General features: G+C 45.2%; 1 long non-coding RNA gene across 1 annotated transcript in view; it reads left to right on the top strand.

The window, feature by feature from the left end:
• Positions 1-22,510, top strand: part of LOC116861896 — a 70,259-nt gene that overhangs the window by 28,550 nt on the left and 19,199 nt on the right. The gene's annotated exons all lie outside the window — the stretch shown is intronic.

Genomic DNA, 22,510 nt, shown 5'->3' with positions numbered 1-22,510 from the left:
CACGAAACAATCTCCAGGATATACTGTTAAGTGAAAAGAGCAAGATGGAGGACAGATGTGTAGTTTAAACCACTGCATATAAAGAAGGGTGTATGGATGTGGATGTGTTTGGCCATGCACAGAAAAGCTCTGGAAGCACATAAAATTCTGGTAATAGTGATTGCATTTGGAGGGGAAAATTGGGACACAGGAGGTTAGGGATGGAGGGAGATTTGCTTTTCACTGTATGCTAGCTTGTACTCTTCAACTTCAAAAAAACGGTATGGATGTATTACCTATTTACAAAATAACAGTAGGGAAGAGAAAGAAAATATCTCAAGTTCAGCTGGATAGAAAGTGCAGGAGCCTTCTATGGCTGCGGTTCTCACTCATGCCACTTGAGAATCCCTTGGAGACTTAAAAAAATGTAGGTGTCTTGGCTCCACCCCCAGAGATTCTGATACGGTTGGTTATAGATGGGCCCAAGCATTGACATTTAAAAATGAAGCTTGTCCCATTGATTCTAATATGCAGCTGGGGCTGGAGACGAACGTGTCCCAAACTTTAATGTGCACGTGAATCACTTGGGAATCTTGACAAACTACAGAGTCTGGGCCAGTAGATCTGGGGTGGGTGTTTCAACAAGGTTCTGCATTTCTAACAGGTTCCAGCTGTCCATGGACCACACTGTTGTAGCACAAGGCTAAAATATCTCTGGTACAGAACACATAGTCTCTGCATCTCTGCTTACACATCTTTGGAGATGAGCTGCTCACTTCTTTTTGAATGTTGCTGTTGCATGCAAGAGTGGGTGCGGATCATTAGCTTTCCTAAGTTGGAAGATCTGAATGCCACAGAAGTGGTCCGGGATCTGGAGCTTGAATCTTGTGTTTCTATTATCCCTCTAGGTCTCCTGTTCTGAGAGTACAGGGAGAAGTATAGTGTGATGACCCATCCATCCATCCCGTCACTGATTCATTCATTTCAAGAGCTGTGTTCCAGCATGCTTGCATGGCTGATCTCGGGGAAGCACCTCTGCTGTGGGCAGTTCAGAGAGGGGCGTTGAGAGCATGAGTGGGTGGCCTTGCTAGGCACCCGTGGAGGGCATTGGAGAGGAAGGGAATGTGGCTAGGAGGTAGTAGGATTTCCATCTGTTGGCAGGTATGGGGTTCCATGCCTGGTATAGGGTAGTGGCTTAGAACTCCTAAAGATCCCCACACAGGAAGTCACCTTCCTGAGAGCAGAGGTGGCCTTGGTCAAGCACTAACAAAACTTGGGTTCCCAGCACCCAGGTAGAAATTTGAGGAAGTGTGCATTGGCAGGTGGTGGCATCTGCTCCTGGACAGCCAGGAGCTCTTGCCTGACAGTAGGAGTCTCTCATGAGCTCTGGATGGTGTCCAGGGTTCCCTTCAGCCTGAGAGTTCATTATTACGATCGAGTGAAACCTTAAGAAAGCGGGGATCGGTACTTTTCTTTGTCAGTTTCACAGCCTTCAACCTGTAGCCGCTCAGAGTGACTGCCCAGTCACAGGACTTACCCCTTTCTCTGTGGGCAAGCGAAGCATCTGCATATGGACCTTTGGGACTCTTCAAGATGAGTGGAAGCAAAATATCTGGGGGTGGTTTGTTGCTTCAAGGCAAAAAAAAAGACCCACTTCTTTTTCTGCAGAGAGGCTGCCTCAACAAAGTTTAGGACCATGGGGTTTGCTGGAGCAGGTGTGGGGGGCTACGGGAGATACAGGAGATCATTTCCCCACAGGCTTGCTTTTGCTGCTATCAGAGGATGCCTGCTGTGGAGGGCCGGGGGGTGGGGGGCAGGGTTTGGGTCATTGCAAGAGGAAATGAAGTCTGTGAAGTGTAGAAGTCCCAGAGCATTTTCAGTATGCGTGTTTAAGCGGGCGTCCCAGGCGTCGCTCCTCAGTCTGCCCTGTCTTACCCTGTTATGCTTCCATGCCCATTCCAGTCACTGCCCCCTCACTGCATAACCCTCCCTGTTGTGAGTGTTACTCCTCTGGGATGCCTCCCACCCACCTCCTCTCCTCTTCTCCTCCCCCCCACCCCGCCCCGCGCCCCACCGGAGCAGGAGCAGGCAGAATCCACTCTGCACCTTCAGGGCTGCTCCTGAACTTGACCCTGCTGTTTACCCACACATCCCCTCAAGGCCTGAGCTCCCAGCCCAAGCCGCAGGTAGCCTGTCCCCTTCATCAGGGCTCTTGCATCCCTCACCCCCCAGCCCTGGCCCCAGAACCTGAGTGTAACATCACTCCTGGGTTTAATTGGCAATGTGGGCAAGAGGCAAGAGCAAATTGGAGGAGGCAAGCAATGCTTCCACTCACAAATACCAGCCTACGGCTCCTGCCTGGGGCAAGATCTGGATGGGCCAGGCTCTCTGTTTTACAATTAACAGAAGAAAACTGAGCTGGAGAAGTGATGTTCTGGCCCAGCCACAGGGCTATTCAGCGTGCCTCTGCCTCGCCTCTCCCCATGCGACCCTCTTTGCTTGTGACTCAGATGGAGGCCAACCCCAGGGCAGAGACCTGTGGCCAGGGTAGGGCCCAGGCTCAGGGTGCAGGACTAGTGATGCCAAACCCAGAATCAGAAGCAAATTTGGACCTAGAACACAACTTTCCTTTCTTAGCCTTCTTTCTAGACCTATCCAGGACCCAGTGGATTTAGAATGCCCCATTGTACGTCCTCCAAGCCCCCACCACCTGCCTCAGACTGTGGGCACCGTGGGCCCCTCCGTGTGTTTTTTGTAATTTTCACGTCTGTCTTCCATGATGTTTGTAAGCCCTTCAAGAATGGAGACCAAGTCTTATTCCTGGTACATCTGGCACACAACCCAGTAGAAGCTCAATGACTAGTTTTTTGAAGGACTCTGAATTTATAATATTTTACATCAGTTGCAAGGCCCCTGATTTCCTTTGCTTGATTTTGGGGGTTGATGTGTCTGACCCTGGACTGTAACCTGGCTTTGCTTATCCCCACCTAAAGGATTTGGTAGAAAGGGCCTGACACATCACACAGCCTAGGAGGAGGCATATAGTAGGCCCTCAGTATATGCCCGTGCATTCCACATGTGAGAAACATCGTCTGTGTTTTACTTGGAGCAGGTCCGTATCACCTTCGCCAGGGTTACTGGTGGTCTCTTAAGGAAATTGCTTTCCTACCCAGCTGGATCCCAAATCAGCTAGTCCTCACTGACCCTCAGGACAAAATTGACTAAGTTACCTTGTATGGGCCCAACTCTTGAAAGATTCAATTTTCCTCATTTCCCTCCAGGTACTGAGCTGAGTCAGTGACTGATTAGCTCTGGAATAGTCATGTGCTGGTTGTATTTATAGCACTAATTAATTAATACAGGTAAAGAGCAAGGAAGATAGAGTGCTACCGGGGTGCAGTGTCTTAAAATGACTATTAGCTCCCAGGCTGGGGAACCTTTGCATGGGAGCGTGCGGGCAAAAAAGTGCCATCACAGGTGGCGCCTTTTAAAAAGCATCAACTTGATTACGGAAGACATAAATTAACCGGGGAAAGTAGTGCTGTCAGTGACAGACTGTCGTCAGGATCCTTTCCCGTTTGGTTTCCATTTAAATCGACACATATGGCGAGGGGTTGTTTAAGGGTTTCGAGAATATACGCGCACACTCCCGCAGGAATAGGGATGCCTCGGTTTCTGTGAACTCAGTGGGTGGTATGGTCTCCCAGACTCCCCTGCTTCTCCCGAACAACAGGGAAAGGAGCCGTGAACTCTGCAAGCAAGAGCGAGCCCAAAGAGGGTGGCTGGCTTCCTTGAATGGCATTCGTCAGAGTACCTGAAATGTCGTGTTGGCACTGGTGCCTGAGAAGGCCTGGCCTCAGGAGCATGGGATTTGGGGAGCACTTGGAGCCGCCTTCTGGTTCTTCCTATAGTGAGAGGAGCCATGGAAAAGAGATCTGTGGCTGTTGGGGTTCTCAACGTCTGGTGGCTCCGTGAAGGCAGGGATGGGTCACCCTTTGCTGTTTTCTCTCCGCACCTAACTTGGGACCATGTAAAGTGGGTTGGAGGCCTGGGCATATGTTGACCCACAGGAGATCAGATTTCGCATAGCTTCAGAAGTCTTGTTGAGTCCTGAATATGTTCTGTTCTGGTCTCTCCTCGCCTCTACCTGACTGGGAATGCCCGTCAATCCCGACTGAAATGCTTCTCCTCTGAAATACCCCAGTCAGCCCAGAAAACAAACATGGGGATTTCTTGGGAAGAAACTGCAGGCTTTGAACTTTTTGGGAAAGAGCCTGCCCCACCCAGGTTTGGGTCTGGAACTATTTCAGCAGGACTATCACCAGCCCATGTGTAACTTAGAAAAAGTAGGGCGCTTTTGTGCAGTGAACAACCAGTATAACTGTACAAAGTGGCCCGTGTCTCAGGTGGAACTGGGAAGACCAGGGGCTTCCTCATCACAGTTTTCGCCGTGCAGAGATGAAGAGGTGGGGCCGTGACAGAAGGGCCACCTCAAGCCTCCTAGATGTCAGCTCTGTTAGTGAGTGTCCAGTCAGTCAAATGCTCCTGGGGATTTCAAAACGGAATTTAGCACAGGGACTTGGTCACAAACGTGTTGGAAGGATGGGAGCAGAGAGAAGGGTGAGGTAAAGTTATGCAATGATTCACTGCTGCTGGAAGTTGCTACCACCTCTGGGACTTGAGGAACAAATGGGGGAAAATGGTGTTCATCAGTACCCCCCATTTGGTGCCACTGCTGGGGCTGGGAACAAGGGGCTCAAGCAGGAAGCCAGGCCTGCACCTTCTGGCCTCCCTTGCTGCTGCCTCTGTGACTGGCTTGGCTTCTGTCCCCTCCCCTGCTGGCCTTCCCCCCCCCACCACCTGTCCTTCTGCTGGAGGAGATGCAGAAGCTGGGAAAATGGCTTCTCCCTTCCTCCTGCCTCCCACTTTTCTCCCAGTGCTTCCCGACAGCAGAACCTCACCGGGGCCAGCCAGCCAGGCAGCACAGGTGTGTGGAAATAGCAGCTTGCAGGCACCTCCCCCACAGGGGGTGCCAGGGAAGGGTGCCAGAAGGGTGACTTTTGCTGAGAGGCAGCATCTATGAGACTGCACACTCACCTGGGACTGGCTTGGCCAGAGAGGCACACTGGTCCTCTGTGGCTTAAAACATGAAGACGAGAACCTTTAGCAAGTACTGACTGTGTACCTACTCAGGCTCAGGCCCTCTGCTAGGTCCTGCAGCTGTGGGGACCAGCAGGACAGAGATCCCACTCAGGTGACGCTGATAGGTCAGGAAGAAAGGGCAGATATGGTGCGTGCGCCCCTGTGGCCAGGGACCGAGCCAGGTGCTGACATGTGTGAGTCCACTGCACGCTCTGGAGAGCTGGACACATTTCCCAGTGAGGTAGCAGAGGCTCATGTAACTCCTGCTGAGACAGATCGCATCTATCGTGAGACTCCCTGCGGTCCTTGGAGAATTCATGTCAAGCCCTGGCCATGTGGGTGTGGGTTGGGGGTCTTGTCTGCACCCCCTACTCCCCAGGTCTTGCATCTTGTCTAATGGGGCCCCAAGAGGGTTGGCACCCTTCATGGCCCATCCCCAGCACCCCCAGCACCCCCAGCACCCCACACCAGCGGCACTATTGGCACTCCCATCTGGACCTCGTGGGAGCAACGTAGCCATTATTCCTGAGTTTCTGCGCTGGAGCCTTTTCTCTTGCTGGTGGGCGCCGGAGGAGGGCCCTAACTTATCCATCTTTGTATCCCTTGAATCTGGCATAGCATCTTGCAGAGTGCTCAGAAAGACATTATTCATGTAAATCACCTGTATAAAAAGACAAGGCCATGCAACCCATATTTGGCAGTCTTCAAAAGTACGTTCAGCCAAAAAAATGGAAAGCGGGGACTTGAACAGATATTTGTACACCTGTGTTCATAGCAGCATTGTTCACGATAGCCAAAAGGTGGAAGCAACCCAAGTGTCCATCAGTGGATGCACGAATAAACAAAATGTGCTATATCCTTACAATGGAATATTATTCAGCCTTAAGAAGGAAGGAAATTCTGACAGATGCTACAACACGGATAAACCTTGAGGACATTATGTTTATGCTAAGTGAAATGAGCCAGTCACAAAAAGACAAGTGCTGTGTGATTCCACTTACATAAGATACCTAGAGGAGTGAAATTCATAGAGAAGAAACTAGAATGGTGGTTTCCAAGGGCTGCGGGGGAGGAGGGAATGGGAAGTTCTGATTTAATGGGGCTGGAGTTTCAGTTTGAGAAGATGAAACGGTTCTGGGGATGGATGTGGTCGCACGATGGGGCAAATGCCCCTGAATTAATGAAATAATGCTACTGAACCGAAATGGTGAAAACGGTACATTTTATGTGGTGTATATTTTCGCACAGTAAAAACAAGTAAACTCAGGATTCTTCAGTGTGGCTTCTTGGTTTGTGATGACCCCTGACTCTCCCATACTGAGAATCCTGTTTCAGGGGTGGGGGGTCCTTGAGAGAGTGAGTCTATCCCTGCCAATCCATAAAGATGATCAATTCCAAGGCTTATTTCTGGCTGTTGAAATAATGAACTTTGTAGTTCCTCAGGCCTTAATATGAAGCCCCAGAGAGGCACACTGGTCCTGCCAAGATAGAGCCCCTGGAGAAAGAGTGAGCATTTGCTCGGAGAGATGGGGTGTGAGTGCTTCCTCTGTTTGTCTTGGTAGTGTGCCCAGGGACCATGCCCATCTGTACCCATCAGCAGCTGAAACCCATCTTGCAAATATCAGCACATTAGGAATTTACTGGAAGGCCCAGACAGTTCCAGAAGTAGGCTGAAAAAGGGGTAGAAGCAAGGGGGCGGGGCCCAAGACATCTGGGTGGTGGGGTGGCATCTGTGAGTCCAGGTACTAGGGCTGGGGTGAAGGTCTTCTTTCCTGTGTCACTTCCTTCAGAACTCAGGGCCTGAATTAAGCAGCCTGATTGGCCAACAGGATGACAGGCTTCCTCTTGGCTTGGAGAAGGCAATAGGCTCCAGAGGGAGAGAAGTTCTTTGAAGAGCACTGGTACCTGAGAAGAAAGGAACTGAATGTTGAGTGGGTGTGATGGCAACTGTGCCCTCACACGAGGGCTCCATCTCTGCTGAGACCTTATGGGAGCACAGAGGCACACGGATACCCCATCATGCCCCTGCCCCACTGCTCTGGGCTCCAGGCAGGCCTGGGAAGCAGGAGCTAGTTTTGCAGGACGTCCCCAGTCCTCAGGCTGTGGGTGGGCACTGTTGCGTCTGCTTGCAGGGAGAACTATGCTGCCATCTTGCAGCAGTTGCGTCCTGGTCTGTCTTGGGGAGAACGCTTATCCTTGCATTTCAGCGAAACCCCATAAATCTCCAGGAGTAACAAAACAGCAGTGTTTGGGGGGCCTTCACGAATCTTTACAGGACCCCGTGGGAGGGAAAACCAGCCTCAAACCAGTGCATGACCTCGTTTGCCCTAGAAAAATATGAATCTTGGCTAACTTTTCCCTTCTTCCCAAACATGCAGTAAAATGTTTACTTCCACATAGACTTTTAAATGCACCACTGATGCGCTTGCTCCCCAAGTATATCAGCAGATTTAAAAGGTTCATAAAAATTCCCTTCCTATGGCTACAGTAAACTTTTGTGCAGTTGTTCTTCTGTGAGATTAGTGGTTCACACACCATCTTTTTAAGTTTGATCACTGATTTGTCTGAGAGCTAATTATCAGCAGACTGGGGAATGATGAAATTTATTTATCACCAGAGCTGGTGAATCAACATAGCCCATGAAGCCTCCAGGGCCTTGTATCTCAAGGACCTTATTCCTTTGTGGAGCATGAAGTGCTATTCTCGCTCCCACTCCTTGCACTCTTGTCTCTAATGTGGTGCTCCTCGGGAAGCAGCTGTGGGTGCCTCAGTTCGGGACCAGCACGGCACTCCTGGGGCACCTGCAGCAGAGCTTGTTAATCTAGGATGTCATCTACACACACAAGTGCTCCCCAGAAGAATGTGCTTTATAAGAAGCTTATCCCCAAACCCTGACCGGCGGGGCTTAAGCAGGTAGACAGTGAATTGAGTCTTGTCTTCAAGGAAAGCTGAGGGTCTGAAGACGTCAGCCACATACACCACCATGACCCATGGGCATGACATCTGGGCAGAAGCTGTGATTCAACCACGCCCAACATCTGACTACACTAGGTATTTCATATAAGTGGGAATCACACACGTGGACTTGGGGGAATTGTATGATAATTTTATTTTTAATTTTTTGAGGACCCTCCGTACTGTTTTCTATAATGGTTGCTCCACGATACATTCTCACCAACAGCCCACAAGAGTTCCTTTTCTCCATATGCTTGCCAGCACTTGTTTTCGGTATTTTATCTTATTTTAGTTTAGTTTTTATAGTAGCCATCCTACTGGATATGAGGGGGCATATCACTGTAGTTCTAACTTACATTTCTCTAATGGTCAGTGTTGTCAAGGATCCTTTCATGTACTTATTGGCCATTTGTACATCTTCCTTGTATATCTATTTTGGAAAAATGCCTATTCAAATCCTTTGCCCCTTTTAAAATTGGATTTTTTTGTTGTTGTTGTTGCTGAGTTGCCGGAGTTCTTTCTTTTTTTTTTTCTTTAACATTTTTATTTAAATTCTAGTTAGTTCCCATACTATGCAATATTAGTTCAGGAGTAGAATTTAGAGATTCATCACTTACCTACAACAGTCATTGCTCAGCACAGGTGCCCTCCTTCATCCCCATCATCTGTTTAGCCCATGCCCGACTCAACTCCCTCCACCTACCCTCAGTTTATTCTCTATCATTAAGTCTCTTATGGCTGCAGGAGTTTTCTATGTATTCTATATATTAACCCCTTATCAGATTTCCAATTTGCAAATATTTTCTCCCATTCTATTGGTTGCCCTTTCATTTTCTTGTGTCCTTTGATTAACTGAAGTTTTAAATTCTGACACTGTCCAATATATCTGTTTTATCTCAATATCCATTAATTCATTTTCAAATCTAATATCAGGAAACTTTGTTTTCTTCTAAGTTTTTTTTTATGGTTTTAGGTCTTATGTTTAATTATTTGATCCATTTGAGTTAATTTTTGTATGTGGTGTGAGGTAAGGGTCCAGCTTCCTTCTTTTGCTTATGGATATCCAGTTTCTCCTACAGCATCTGTTGGAGATACTGTCCTTTCTGCTTGAGTGGTCTTGGCATCCCCATTGAAAATCATTTGGGGGGGGCGCCTGGGTGGCTCATGGGTTAAGCCTCTGCCTTGGGTTGCGATCCCGGGGTCCTGGGATGGAGCCTTGCATCAGGTTCTCTGCTCAGCGGGGAGCCTGCTTTCCCACCCCCACCCCCCGCCTGCCTCTCTGCCTACTTGTGACCTCTGTCTGTCAAATAAATAAATAAATAAATCTTAAAAAAAAAAAAAAAAGAAAGTCATTTGGCTCTCTATGTGAGAGGTTATTCCTGCGCTCTCTATTCTATTGCTGTGTATGTCCTTTGGTCTATAGGGTACCACCATTATGTCTTTATCACACTCTTGTTTACTATAGATTTTGTAGTAAGTTTTGAAATCTGGAAGTGTGAGGCCTCCAACTTTATTCTTTTTTAAGGTTGTTTTGGCCTAAATTTCACTTTCTCAAATAGGCCTGTTCTCCAGGGCCTGAGCTGGGGGGAGGTGCTGGAGGTGCCCGGGAATGTAGCATACAGAGGGACTCACTCAGGTGCTGGCTCTGTGCTTGCACGACCCTGAGAGGGACAGTCTCCTCACGTGCTGCACGTAAGGTGAGGTGAGGTGATGCTTTCCTCATGCTAGTCCCTGCCCTGTTCTGCTGTCACCCCTTTTAGTCTGGTAGCCTACTCTCTTCCACCCAACAAGCCCCCTCACCTTCTTCTCCTCTATGTTTTCCAAAGCACTCAGCATCTGTTAGCCTACTATCACATGCAATTATTTATTATGTTATTGCTGTTGTCTGACTCCCTGGAAAATCAGCATCCCTATGGCAGAGATCTTTCCTGGTTTGGTTGTCCACATCTGCTGTGCCCAGAGCAGGGCCTGGCACATGGCAGGCACCAATAAATATGTACTGAATGAATGAATGAAAGAATAGATAATACTGCCTTCTCTAGGCACTTGTAGCCTTGCCAGGCAGGCAGGACAGAGAGTGGGTTCTCAGAAGCTTCCTCCTGCCATTGACACAGCTGATGAGTCAGGGCCTCCTCCCTCCACCATCAGGCTGGGGAGAGATTGGAGGAAGGGGAGAGAGGTAAGCTAGCAGCAGCAGCTGGCTTTACGACTTCATGCTGCTTAAACATTATGATTCTCTGATGGATAGTCTGGTCCCGTCTGCCTCATAGGACAATGCTGAGGATGGTACCCCCCTCCTCTGCCCAGTCCAGAGCACAGAGCAGCTGCCCACAAGCCAGCCTTGGCCTCCCCTTGCTGAGACCCCCCGGGCAGCTCCTGGGCCCACCTCCTTTCATGTGCTTCCGCAACTGTATTTCTTACTCTATGGAAAAGTAGAGCCAAGATATTGCCCTCAATTTAAGACTGCTTGACCCCAATTTCATCATTCACCTTTCCTCCAACGTTGTCTTTGATGTTATTTTATGTTGGCCTGTTGAAGATCCTGCTCACGTTGACTAAGCTAAACGCAACCTTGTGTACATATGTATATAATTCCCCCGGACACTGTATTAAAAATGTTCCCACCATTGTGTATGTCAAGGAAGGGCCCGAGTTTTGGCTTCTTTAACTAATTTTCTCTTGCCGCCCCCCCACCAGGCAATGTCCTCCTTTTGAAGTGCATGAAGACAATTTTATACAAAGTTTATAATTGAGTTAACAATCATTAAGATAGTACTCACTCTGTTCCAGGCACTGTCCTAAGCCCTTCCCATGGAATAACTCACTTAATCTTCAGACCACCCCATGAGCTACATCTCTAGTTTTCAGACGAGGAAAACGAGGCATAGAGAGGTAACTTGCCCCAGGTTGCCCAGCTAGGAAGCAGAAACCCAACTGTCGATCCCTGTTCTGGAAACAAAACCATGTTTCTAACTGAGGGTCTAGTTCTGATCATTTGCTTTGGTTTTGGGGCTGTAGTCATCTTAAGTGGACTGACATTGTGACATTAACTGGTTTCTGTTCAGTTTTGATCATTTTCTCATGCCTCTGGGAGGACCTACCTGGGCTCAGGGGAGTGAGAGGGTTCCAGAGGGTCCTGGCAGTCCTGTGCATCCTTAGTCTGGCAGCCAGGGGCCCCTTGAGGAAAGTGTGGTGGTGGAATCAAGAGGTCTGGTGGTATCCAGTGTCGAAATGTTCCTTTTCCTTTTTGAAAGTTCACACAGAGGGCAAGGTGGACTGGAAAAGAGGGGACTCCAGCTCTCCCTCACTTCTCAAAGCCCTACAAACCTGAGTTTAATGAACTTCTCCTAAGAACTGTGGATAATAGGAAGGAATATAAGATTTTCTTAGGCAAGAACAGAGAAGCTTATGGTGGTGGTCCATGGGAAAGGAAGCAAGTAGCCGGGAAGAATATGCCAGCAATCCCTGAGTATCCCCAGGCCTATGTGGGAGAAGAGGAGGATCGTGATTTCCCATCTTCTCCTGAGCTGGAGCAGGGCAGGGAGAGCAAAGGGCAGAAAGGCATTGGGAGGGTGAGAACGAAGCTACGTAAACTGTATAGTCCCTGTCCTAGAGGGCAACGTGATCCCCGAAGGACAACAGCTTGTCTCCTACACAGATCTGTTTCTGGTCCAGATCCCACGTGTCCTAGGGATGGATCGAAGAAGATGGATCGAAGCAAAAATTTTTTTTTTCCCCAGAAAAACATCATTAAGGACAGGAAAACCTTAAAACAGCCAAATGTCTGGGCCCAACAACAAAGAAACCTGATAGGACGCTATCAGGTCTCACACAGCAGGGCTGCTTGGGAGCCTCCTCATATGCATTTCCCTGGTAGGGGCACATCATATCAGATAACCACACAGCTTCTATAGCTCAAGGGGCCAGGGCAATGTGTGGGCATGCAACAGAGTGGGAGCCTGCAGAGGTGGCGAGGACAGCAAGGCCAGGAAGGGGATGCCTGCAGGAGCCACAATGACAGTCTGCAAATGCTTGAGGAAGCACACACGATGTACTCTGGGTAACTTCAGAAATCATTGCGCAGACTTAATACGGTTCTGGAGTTCTACATTAGCCAGATTCAGTGACAATGGTATGTGTATTTACATTTTTAAAAATCAGGGTAATATTTGCACACAGTGAAATGCACATACAGTGAAATGCACAACTTGAAAGGACCAAAGTTTTGACAACAATATGCACCTAGAACCAACACCACAATCAAGATATGGAAAATTTCCATCGTCCCAGAAATCTCCCCATGCTCCATTTCAGTGAATGCCTACTACCCATAGCCAAGTCCTGCTCTGATTTCCATCACTATAGATAGTCTGATCTGCCTTGAACTTTAATAATATTAGATTATATAAAGTATACCCTTCCCTGTCTGGCATCTTTCATTCAACATGTATTTGAGAGGTATCCACGTTATTGCATGGATCAGCTGAGTTATATTACATTGTATGAATACATAACAATGTGTTGATCCCTTCTTCTGTTAGTAGACATTTGGGATTGTACTTAGTTTTTGCCCATTATGCATAAAGCTCTTCTAAACATTTGTGGACAGTTTTTATGTGGGCATCCATTTTCATTTCTCTTGGGCAAACATCTAAAGGAAAAATTTGGGGGTCATATGATACATGTATATTTAAATTTCTAAGAAACTGATACTTTTCAGAAGTGCTTCTACCGTTTTAGCCCTCACTAGCAATGTGTAGGAGTTCCAGTTATTTTGCATCCTTGTCCACATGTAGTGGTGTCACTCTTTTTCATTTTAGCCATTCTAGGTGTTGTAAAGTTGTGTTTCTTTCTTTTCTTTTTTTTTTTCCCCCCAAAGGGGTGTTTCATTGGGATTTTAATTTGTAGTTCCTAGAGGATTAATGATGTTGAGCGATTTTCCTGCTGCTCGTTGGCCATTCAAAGTTTGTTCAAGTCTCTTGTTCATTACAAAAATGGAATTGCTTAACTTTTTATTATTTATCTGTGTAAGTTCTTTATGGATTTTGAATACAGGGATTTGCCAGATACATGAATTGTGAATATTTTCTTCCCATTTGTGGCTTGCTTTTTTATCTTCTTTTCAGTGACTTTTGATGAGTGGAAAATGTGAATCTTGATGATTTATCAGTTTTCTTTTAAAGTGACTGCTTTTTGTATCTTCTCTAAGAGACTTTTACCTACCAGGGATCACTAAGATATTTTCTTGTGTGTGTGTGTGTGTGTGTGTGTGTGTGTGTGCATGTGGCATGTGTTTTAAAGATTATTTGAGAGGAAGAGACAGAGGCAGAAAGAGGGGAAGAGGAAAAGAGTCTCAAGCAGACTACCTGCTGAGCACAGAGCCCGATGTGGGGTCTGATGCCATGACCCTGAGATCATGACCTGCGCTGAAATCAAGAGTCAGACGCTTAACCAACAGAGCCACCCAGCTGACCCTTTCCTGCATTTTTGTCTAGAAGCTTTGTGGTATTGACTTCTCTAGTTAGTCTATGATCTATATTAATATTTTGTGTATAGCCTGATGTAGGAGTTGAGGTTCATTTCCCTCCCTATGTTTATTCAGCTCTTCCAGTGCCATTTGCTGAAAAAGCTTTTATTCCCTCCATGGAAAGGTACCTTCGTACCTTTGTTGAAAGTCAGGATGTGTGGGTCTATTTCTGGATTCTCCATTTTGTTTCACTGATCTATTTCCCTATTCTAATCCTAATGCCATATTGTCTTGATGAGTCTAATTTAGTGATTAATTAGGTAACATCTTTTTACCAAATTATTCTTTTTCATTCTGGTTTTATCTTTTTATAAGTTATTTTCATTCCCATAAAAATTTTAGAACTCACTTATCATTTCCTACAAAATTGATTGAGATTTCTTTGAATCTGTAGATCATTATTGACTCTTTTATATCAAGGCTTCTAGTATCAGAAGACTAATTAGGATATCAATCAGTGTTGTTGTCTTCCAAGCCATGAGCACAATATACCTTTCCATTTACTTAGGTCTTCTTCCATTTCTCTTACTGATATTTTGAGAGAACGGTCTTGCTTGTCCTTTGTTAATGTGTATTTTGTGTTTTTGATGCTATTGTAAATGGCATTGTTTTAAAATTTTATTTTCAGTTTTTTTGCTGCTGCCATTGTATGAGAGTACCATTCACTTTTGCATATTGACTTAGCTTGCAACTGTGCTAAATTTATTTTTGGTTAGCAGTTGGTAATTGCAATGGTCCAGTTTCATTCTTCTCATGTGGCTGTCCAATTTTCCCAACACCATTTGTTGAAGAGACTATCTTCTTTAGGAAAGGAAAAGTGAATTGAGGGAAATCGGAGGGGTTGATAACCATGAGAGACTGTGGACACTGAGAAACAAATGGAGAGTTTTGGAGGAGTCAGGGATGTGATGTTGGGTGAGCCAGGTGGTAGGTATTAAGGAGGGTACGTATTGCATGGAACACTGGGTGTGGTGCATAAACAATGAATCTTGGAATACTGAAAAAAAAAGAGACTTTTTTTTTTTTCCATTGAATATTCTTTCCTGCTTTGTTGAAGATTAGTTGACCAGAGAGTTGAGAGTCCATTTCTGGCTTCTTTATTCTGTTCCATTGATCTGTGTGTCTGGTTTGTTTGTTTGTTTGTTTGTTTTGCCAATACTGTATTGTCTTGATGATTACAGTTTTGTAATATAGCTTAAAGTCAGGAATTGTGATGCCACCAGCTTTGATTTTCTTTTTCAACATTCCTTTGGCTCTTCGGGGTCTTTTTTGGTTCCATACAAATTTTAGAAGTATTTGTTCCAGCTCTGTGAATAATGTTGATGGTGTTTTGATAGGGATTACGTAGAATTTATAGATTTCACTATAGGCATAGGCATTTTAACAATATTTTTTCTTCCAATCCATGATTTCTTTGTGTCTTCCCCAATTTCTTTCATGAGTGTTCTGTAGTTTTCTGAGTACAGATCTTTACTTCTTTGTTTAGGTTTATTCCTGGATATCTTATGGTTTTTTTGGTGCAATTGTAAATGGGATTGATTCCTTAATTTCTCTTTCTTCTGTCTCATTTTTATTGTATAGAGATGCAACTGATTTCTATACATTGATTTTATATACTGCCACTTTTCTGAATTCCTGTATGAGTTTTAGCAATTTTGGGGTAGAGCCTTTTGGGTTTTCCACATAGAGTATCATGCCATTTGATACTCTATGCAGATGTTCTTCTTTTTAATACGAAGAATTCTACCTCTTTGTATTTTAAGTTGATAATGCTAGGCATTCCAGTGTGCATTTTAAACTCATCACAAGCTATTTGAGTTAATATTGTACCACTTCACATAAAAAGTAAGACCATTACAACAGTAAAGTCCTTTTACGCTACCATCCTTTGAGCTATTGGTGTCCTCTTTTTAATAATACTTAATAAGCCCCACAACACTGTGTTACTATTTTTTGCTTACGTGATTGTCTTACAAATAAACTAAGGGAGGAAACAGAAGTCTTTCATTTTTACCCACATATTTACCGTTCTGATGTTGTTCATTCTTTCTTGTAGATCTGAATTCCATTCTGGTGAGAGATCAGCTGTCAGTCATATCATTGCTCCTCTGTATGTTGTGAGCCTTTATTGAGTGGCTGCTTTTAATATTGTTTCCTTATTTTTAGTTGTCAACAGTTTGACTGTGACATGATCTCGGTGTGGTTCTCCTTGTATTTATGTCTTTTGGGCTTCACTAAGCTTCTCATCTCTGTAAATTCATGTGTGTGTATATGCAAAAAAGAACCAAAAAAGATTCATGGCACAGGAGTGTACCATATTTCCTAGATCTGTAGTAATGAGGCTCATTTCTTGAGCACCTACTGTGCTCCAGGTACCGAGATTCTCTTTTTCTCTCAATCTTGCTGTCACTCTCACTCTTTTTGGATACATTATGCCCTTTTCCCCCTTACAACAACTATCAGAGAAGTCTTACTACTCTTATTTTGCAGATGAAAACACAAGATCAAGGAGATGTAGTGATTTCTCAAAGGTCATGTAGTAAGTGCTGTGGACAGGATTTTAACTCAGGCTTTTCTCACTTGCTGTTTACTATATTCCCAATATACTGGGAGATTTCTGTCTCAACACCAGGCAACTGTAATATTGGCCAAAAGGACCCACGGTTTCGTCCTAATCCCTAATGTAGGTATATAGTTGAATAGCTTGCAAAGCACTTTTGGGTACAAAATCCAATTTGATTCTTACAACAATATTATAATTATGGTCCTTTCACAGACCAGGAATCTGAGGCTACATGAAATTCTCCAAAGAAGCACTCACAGCTTAGTAAGGGGTGAAGTCAGGATTTAAACTGAGCTCCGGCTGCCTCGCAGAGTCTACATGTGGTTGGCTTTAGTTGGGTCATGTTTAGGAAAAGAGCTGAACTGCTCAAGGTGATAACAGCTAGTGGTTGAAGGTGTTCAGGACAGTATGACTGCTGCTGGGAGCATAAATTGGTACATCCCCTTCAGAAAACTGTTTGCCTTTATTTACTAAAGATGAACACATAACCCAATAGTGTTTCATGTCTGCATGTGTATAAGAATATTCACAATGGTAACTGGAAATGATGATCACCAATAGATTGGTTACATCATGTCTTAGTTCATTCAGGCTGCTATAACAAATTACGCTAGATTGCATGGCTTATAAAAAACAGAAATATATTTCTCACAGCTCTGGAGGCTGGAAGTCCGAGGTCAGGGTGATAGCATGAGCCCGCTGGGGCCCTCTTTTGGGTTGCAGACTGCCAACTTCTTGTGTCCTTATGTGGTGAAAGAGGATGAGAGAGCGCTCTACGATTGTTATATAAGGTCACTAATATCATTCATGAGGCCTTCATCCTCATGACCTAATTATCTTCCAGAGGTCCCACCTCCTAATACTGTCTCACTGGGGTTTAGAATTTCGACATGTGAATTTTGAGGGTACGTGAACTTCAATCCACTGCGTAGAGATTGTAGGATATTCTTATAATGGATTATTAAAGCAGAAATGAAAACAAGTGAACTACTACTACATGGGAGGACTGGGTAAATCTCTTGAAAGAATGAGACCCACACAAAAGAATATATACCGTATGACTCCATTTTTACGAAGTTCAAAAAATAGGCAAAGTTCATCTATTAGAAGTCAGACAGTAGTTAATTTGGAGTGGAAAATTAGGGTAATGATTGGTATAGGGGGTCCAAAAAGGGACTCTGGGGCCTTGGCAACCTTAATGGTAGTTACTTGGATGGGTTTACTTTGGGATAATGAATTGAGATGTACACTTAACGACTTGTGCGTTTGTTCATTGATGTATGTTGTGTTTCAACAAATAAAGTTTAATGAGCACAAAAAAGAAGATACTGAAGTTGAAACTATGTGGTTTCTTAAAAAAAAATCTTGGTGTAGCTGTCTTTCTGGGTTTATCTATTTTCTAGAAAGCAGTTACTTAATCTGACTTGTAATCTTAATTAAAAATTTAGAAAATACATAAAGTACAAGTGGCTTGGTTCTACAGTTCACCTTATTGCTCCGGTTCTTGACGAGGGAGTTTTTAATCATCTGGTCTAAGCTTTATAACTCGAGAGTGGCTATTAAAATTTTGACCACTGGTGATGATTGAGAAGTTCACCTCTAGGAATCATTTCTGTGAACCCATCAGATTCAGGAGATGGCAGGAGCCATATGCAATCTGGATGCTGACAACTATAGGGTATTCCACACAAGTTAGTGGCTATATCCTCTACCCAAACTGTGAGTAAACTGTGGGCATGCAATAGATTGGGAGATTTTAGGTCCAACCAAAGAGGGGGTCTTGTGATGCTCTGAAGTAGGCATTTGCTGCATTTTTACTCCCAACATCCATTCTCTTGATTTTAATGGGTGGGGCTCGCACGTCACCTAAGTCTGCACACTTTGGCAGAACTTTGGCTCAGAGAGATGCATGAGGTCCAGTCTCCGCCAATCAGTGAGCTCCATCCCTCTGGCTTTAGTGATTGGTTCAGGCAGGTGCACCTGACCAAAGTCAGATGGAGCATGGGCCAATCAGTTTCAGTTCTGAGGTTTGATTTGGACTCCTCTTTCTCTGACCTAAGTGCTTATAGACAGGAACTTCAGGCTACCAGGGTACCCCACCCACTGAGCTGTGGAAGAGAGCTAGGAAGCAAAGGCTGCCCTTAGGAGTGGTAGGTCTTTGATTCATTTCTGCCCTAAACCAGCTCACCTTTTGGATCCTTCATTTATGTGAGCCAATATACTCTCTTTCACCTTGAGCCTTTTTCGCTTGGATTATCTGTCACTGGCAACCAAAAGTGTCCTAATTGCTATGCTCACCTATTCTCTGCCTTGCTTTTATCTCTGGATCTTTTTTTCATATGAATGATGGAGATCTGTTCTGTTTCTTTCTTCCTCCCTCCCTCTCTCCCTCCTTTCTTCCCTCCCTCCTCTCTTTTCCTCCTTCCCTCCCTTCCTTCCTTTTCTGATGGAAGTAATTCTAATGACTACCCTCTCATGGCTGTTGAAAAAAATCCTAAGCACAAGTGCTTGGAAAATTTCTTTGGCTTGATAACGATGATGACAATGATAACAATACTGGCAAAACCCCAGGCTTTCTCCAAACTTCTCAGCAGTTGCGTGGCAAGTTCACACCATCTTCTGTTGGCAAGATGTGGCAAATATTGCAGCTCTGCGGTAAGAACGAGAAACCCATGTCCTGAGCAGTTGGGTGGCTCTTCTTCTTAGCTGCTCTTGCTCTATTGAAACCTCCCAAACTTTGGTCTCTGTGTGTGTGTATGTGCATGGCATGTGTGTGTTCATGTGCATGTGTGCGTGTGTGCGTGTGTGTGAGTGTGTGCGTGTGTACACGTGTGTGTGCGTGTAGGAGGGTTTGGACTCTCTTCCTCTTTTGTTATGAGGGAGAACAGGGAGCAGATTGGAACAGGTTGTAACACTTCCGCACGCCAGTGTCCCGGTGCTTATTTCATAGTACCGTCTGCCAATTGGCGTCTGGATCCCATGCCTCTTCGATTTATGTATTTACTGTAATGCAGCCAAATTTCAGAGAGAGGAGAGGATATTCTAATTTAATAGTGAGAGCAAGGTGTAATTTCTTATGAAGGGAGGAAAATACACCGTCTTCTCATGTGATGTCAGAAGATAAGACTCTGTTCAAGGCTTTTCCCTATCCATTTAAAAATTAAGACATAGGAGGTCATGTAAGAGCTGATCATTTTACTTGTGCATATGTGATTTTAAATTAGGTACACATTATATTAGGAAAGAAAGATAAGCAGCATAAAAAAACCCACAAAACCCCAGCCCAATCTTACAAACAAACAACCAAGCAAACAAATCCCCTAAATCGTATCACCAACCACTATTTTCCTTTTTAAGTTGGTTAAAAATATTACCTAAAGGCCAAGAGTTTGCATGCCAGAGTTTGAGGCCATTGCAAAATGTGGGCCAAGGTGGTGAGCACCTGTGATGGAAAAGCTGGGAGGCTCGGGATGGGTCTGCAGAAGGAATTGGAAGGTGAAGAAAAAAGATGTCTATAGTGTAAACCACTCCCTGAATTCCCCCGGCACGGGGGAATGCACTGGGGTGCACTGACTTGCTCCAAGAACTTCCCTCCCCAACCCACCCCCTCCCCCATATGGTCCCCATTGCCTTTGTAAGAATGTTTTCCACCTCAGATTCTACCCTTGATACCTCCCTTCCAGACTTCCCTTGACACATGGTAAATGTGTTCGATCAGGCCGACCAATGCTGCTTAGCAAAACGTCAGTATGTGATGGGGGTGATGGGGGTACAGGCATCAGGGACACAAGCAGGGCCCAGGTCAGCGGGGACATAGCTCCACCTCCTCCAGCGCCTGGCACTCAGCAGGGGGCTCAGTCACTGTGTGCTGCAGCCCCAGAATTCCATTTGTTTGGTTTTGGAATATGACATTCTGTGTGTCTCCGTCCTGCCCCATCTCCATGACTCCTACTTCCCTTGGCACCTGCTCCCCTTGTACACTGGAGTTCTCGAATCCTCCCTGGCACTTCTGGGCAACCTGGTCTTGTCCTGCGTGTGCTGTGACTTCGACAGGTTGGTCAGAGAATCCAGTTCTAGCCCTGATTGATTGGAGAGGATCTCAAACTCACACCCTGCCTCAGTTTCCCCCTCTTTCAAAATGGGTATGGTAATATTTCTCTTTTTACCTCTTGCAGACATTATGAAGTTAAAATGAAATCATAAGTGTGAACGTAATCAGGGAAAGGGCTCTACGCAAATCCATCACTGTGATTAGCATTATTGTTATTACTTTTATTCAGGCTCAGAATGATCACATATTTCTGTGAAAGACATGATCTGGGGACAGAAAAAGAAATAAAAGCTGCAACTACCTGCAACCTTGGAGTAGAAAAATCCCCTTATTCGGTTTCCTCTTTCAGAATAGGACTTGATGTGATCGGGTCATTGCATGTAAAATGCTTTAAGAATGTGATCTGCACTTCATCATTTTAAAATTCAAACATTCCTGAGCCTTTTTTCCCCTCAGCCCGTTCATATTTATCTTCCCGGTCTTGCCTTCATTGGGCACCACATTTGTATTGATAAATTGTAGGTGGTGGGAGATGTATTGATGGGATTGAGACAGTTCCGAATGTTGAGAGCTGGGGCTTTGCATATCATTACACCTAGCCAGCTTTTTGCCTCCTGAAAGCTGTCGATTTGTGCATTATTGCTATTCAGGCTGATAAATGACAGTAATTGTTCTTAAGTTGAAGAGCCGGTTTAATATGCTGTCTGGCCTGGGAATTTCCTGAGCACCAGGGTTAAACTAGTGCTCCACTCGAGCTAGCAAAATGGCCCTTTTTTCATCTCAGACTATAGAGTTAATTGAATTACTCGCTATTCATGCAGTTTGTAGCCTTGATTCTAAAGATACCATGAACAGTAGGGGGAGGGACAGGCTTTCTAGGAGGCTCAGGGTAACCGTGGGCCCTGCGTCAAGGACACGACCTCCTTCTCCGCGTGGAGGGCAGTTGGGGTTCGACGGCGCAATTTACTTCTCTGTCCATTTGCTTGCTGCTGGTTCTTTTGGGGTAACTTGCAGACCTGTTCAGGTCCTACAGTCCTGGAGGGCAGCAGGATTCCCAGCGCCGTGAAGATGATTTCTCCGAGGCGATATCTGCATACTTCTAAAAAACTTAGCTATCAGGGCCCTTGAATTGCTTGCATTTACTTTTTTAACTCCGGCCTTGGGAACTTATGTTATGATCTAGGTGAAGTCGAAAGTTGCCAGGTACCTGTGAGACAGCCTGGGTTGTCAGGTGATTCTCACTCAACCGTTCCATCCAAAGGGCTCACTCAAGCCATTCGACCAAATGTGGGGAAGGACTTAACTGCAAGAAGCTGGGGAGGAGGATCTGCCCATCAAGGAATGTGTCATCTGAACTTGGTGAGTGGGCAGAGGTTTCCAGAAACATAGCCCCTGGCCGGTTGAACCAACAACCAGCTCTTCATGGTGTTTATGGACTGGTTGTCCGGGCCTCCCTTGGAAAGAATGAACATGAAGGCAAATGCAAAGCCAATGAGAGACTGAGCCCAGTGTCCTTTACCCCAGCAGTTGGGAGGACTTTTCAAAGTACCAGTGGGATTCAAAATTCCAGACTTGTTTCCATTGGGGACCTATGCCCAATTTCCCCACTTGCATAGTTGTGTTTTGGCAGGGGAAAACCAGATCATTTCTCTTACACGTTTTTATGCTTTTGTAACAATTTTGGGTTTCATTAGTGGGTAACTCTCTCTCTTTTTCTCTCTCATTCTTTCTGGATGGAAGACAATGTTTGGTACCAAGTGGTGTTCAATGTCTTAATCGGAAACATCTACCCCCTTTAGGCCCAATTTAAAAGAAGATTGGAATGCTCTTTTCAAGTGCCCTTTCTCTGATCTTGGCTCTCACGTGTGCCCACTGAAGGAAGACTGAGGGATGGGACCCCACGCTGGAACAGCTGGAGGAGGGAGAGCCTCCCATTTAGGGGCATTAATCATTTCTCAACACAGAAACCATAAAAATCCATCTTTTGCTCCCCGACAAGGTATGAGATAATGAAAGAAGATTGCTTAAAATGTAAATCATTTGGATCTGTTGGTAACACTGTTTAGAATTAAATTCATGTGTAATAGAACTTCCGATCAGAAACGAACGGTTTCCCAGACAAAGCCATCATACGTTCCATAATCTCCTACGGATGCTTCCAACGTTAATGGAGCTGGTGCAGCTCACATGATAATGCTCTAGGCAGGAAAGGATCATTTTTCCCAGGCCTGTAACTAGCAAACATGACTGCAAATCATTCACTCCAGTTCTTCCTGTCCAGCATCCCAAGGGT

The sequence above is a fragment of the Lontra canadensis genome, unplaced genomic scaffold (genome assembly GCF_010015895.1).
Source record: "Lontra canadensis isolate GAN:19392208 unplaced genomic scaffold, GSC_riverotter_1.0 scaffold208, whole genome shotgun sequence".
Lineage (NCBI taxonomy): Eukaryota > Metazoa > Chordata > Mammalia > Carnivora > Mustelidae > Lontra > Lontra canadensis.
The sequence above is the reverse complement of the archived record's forward strand: the minus strand, read 5'-3'. Positions and strand labels throughout refer to the sequence as shown.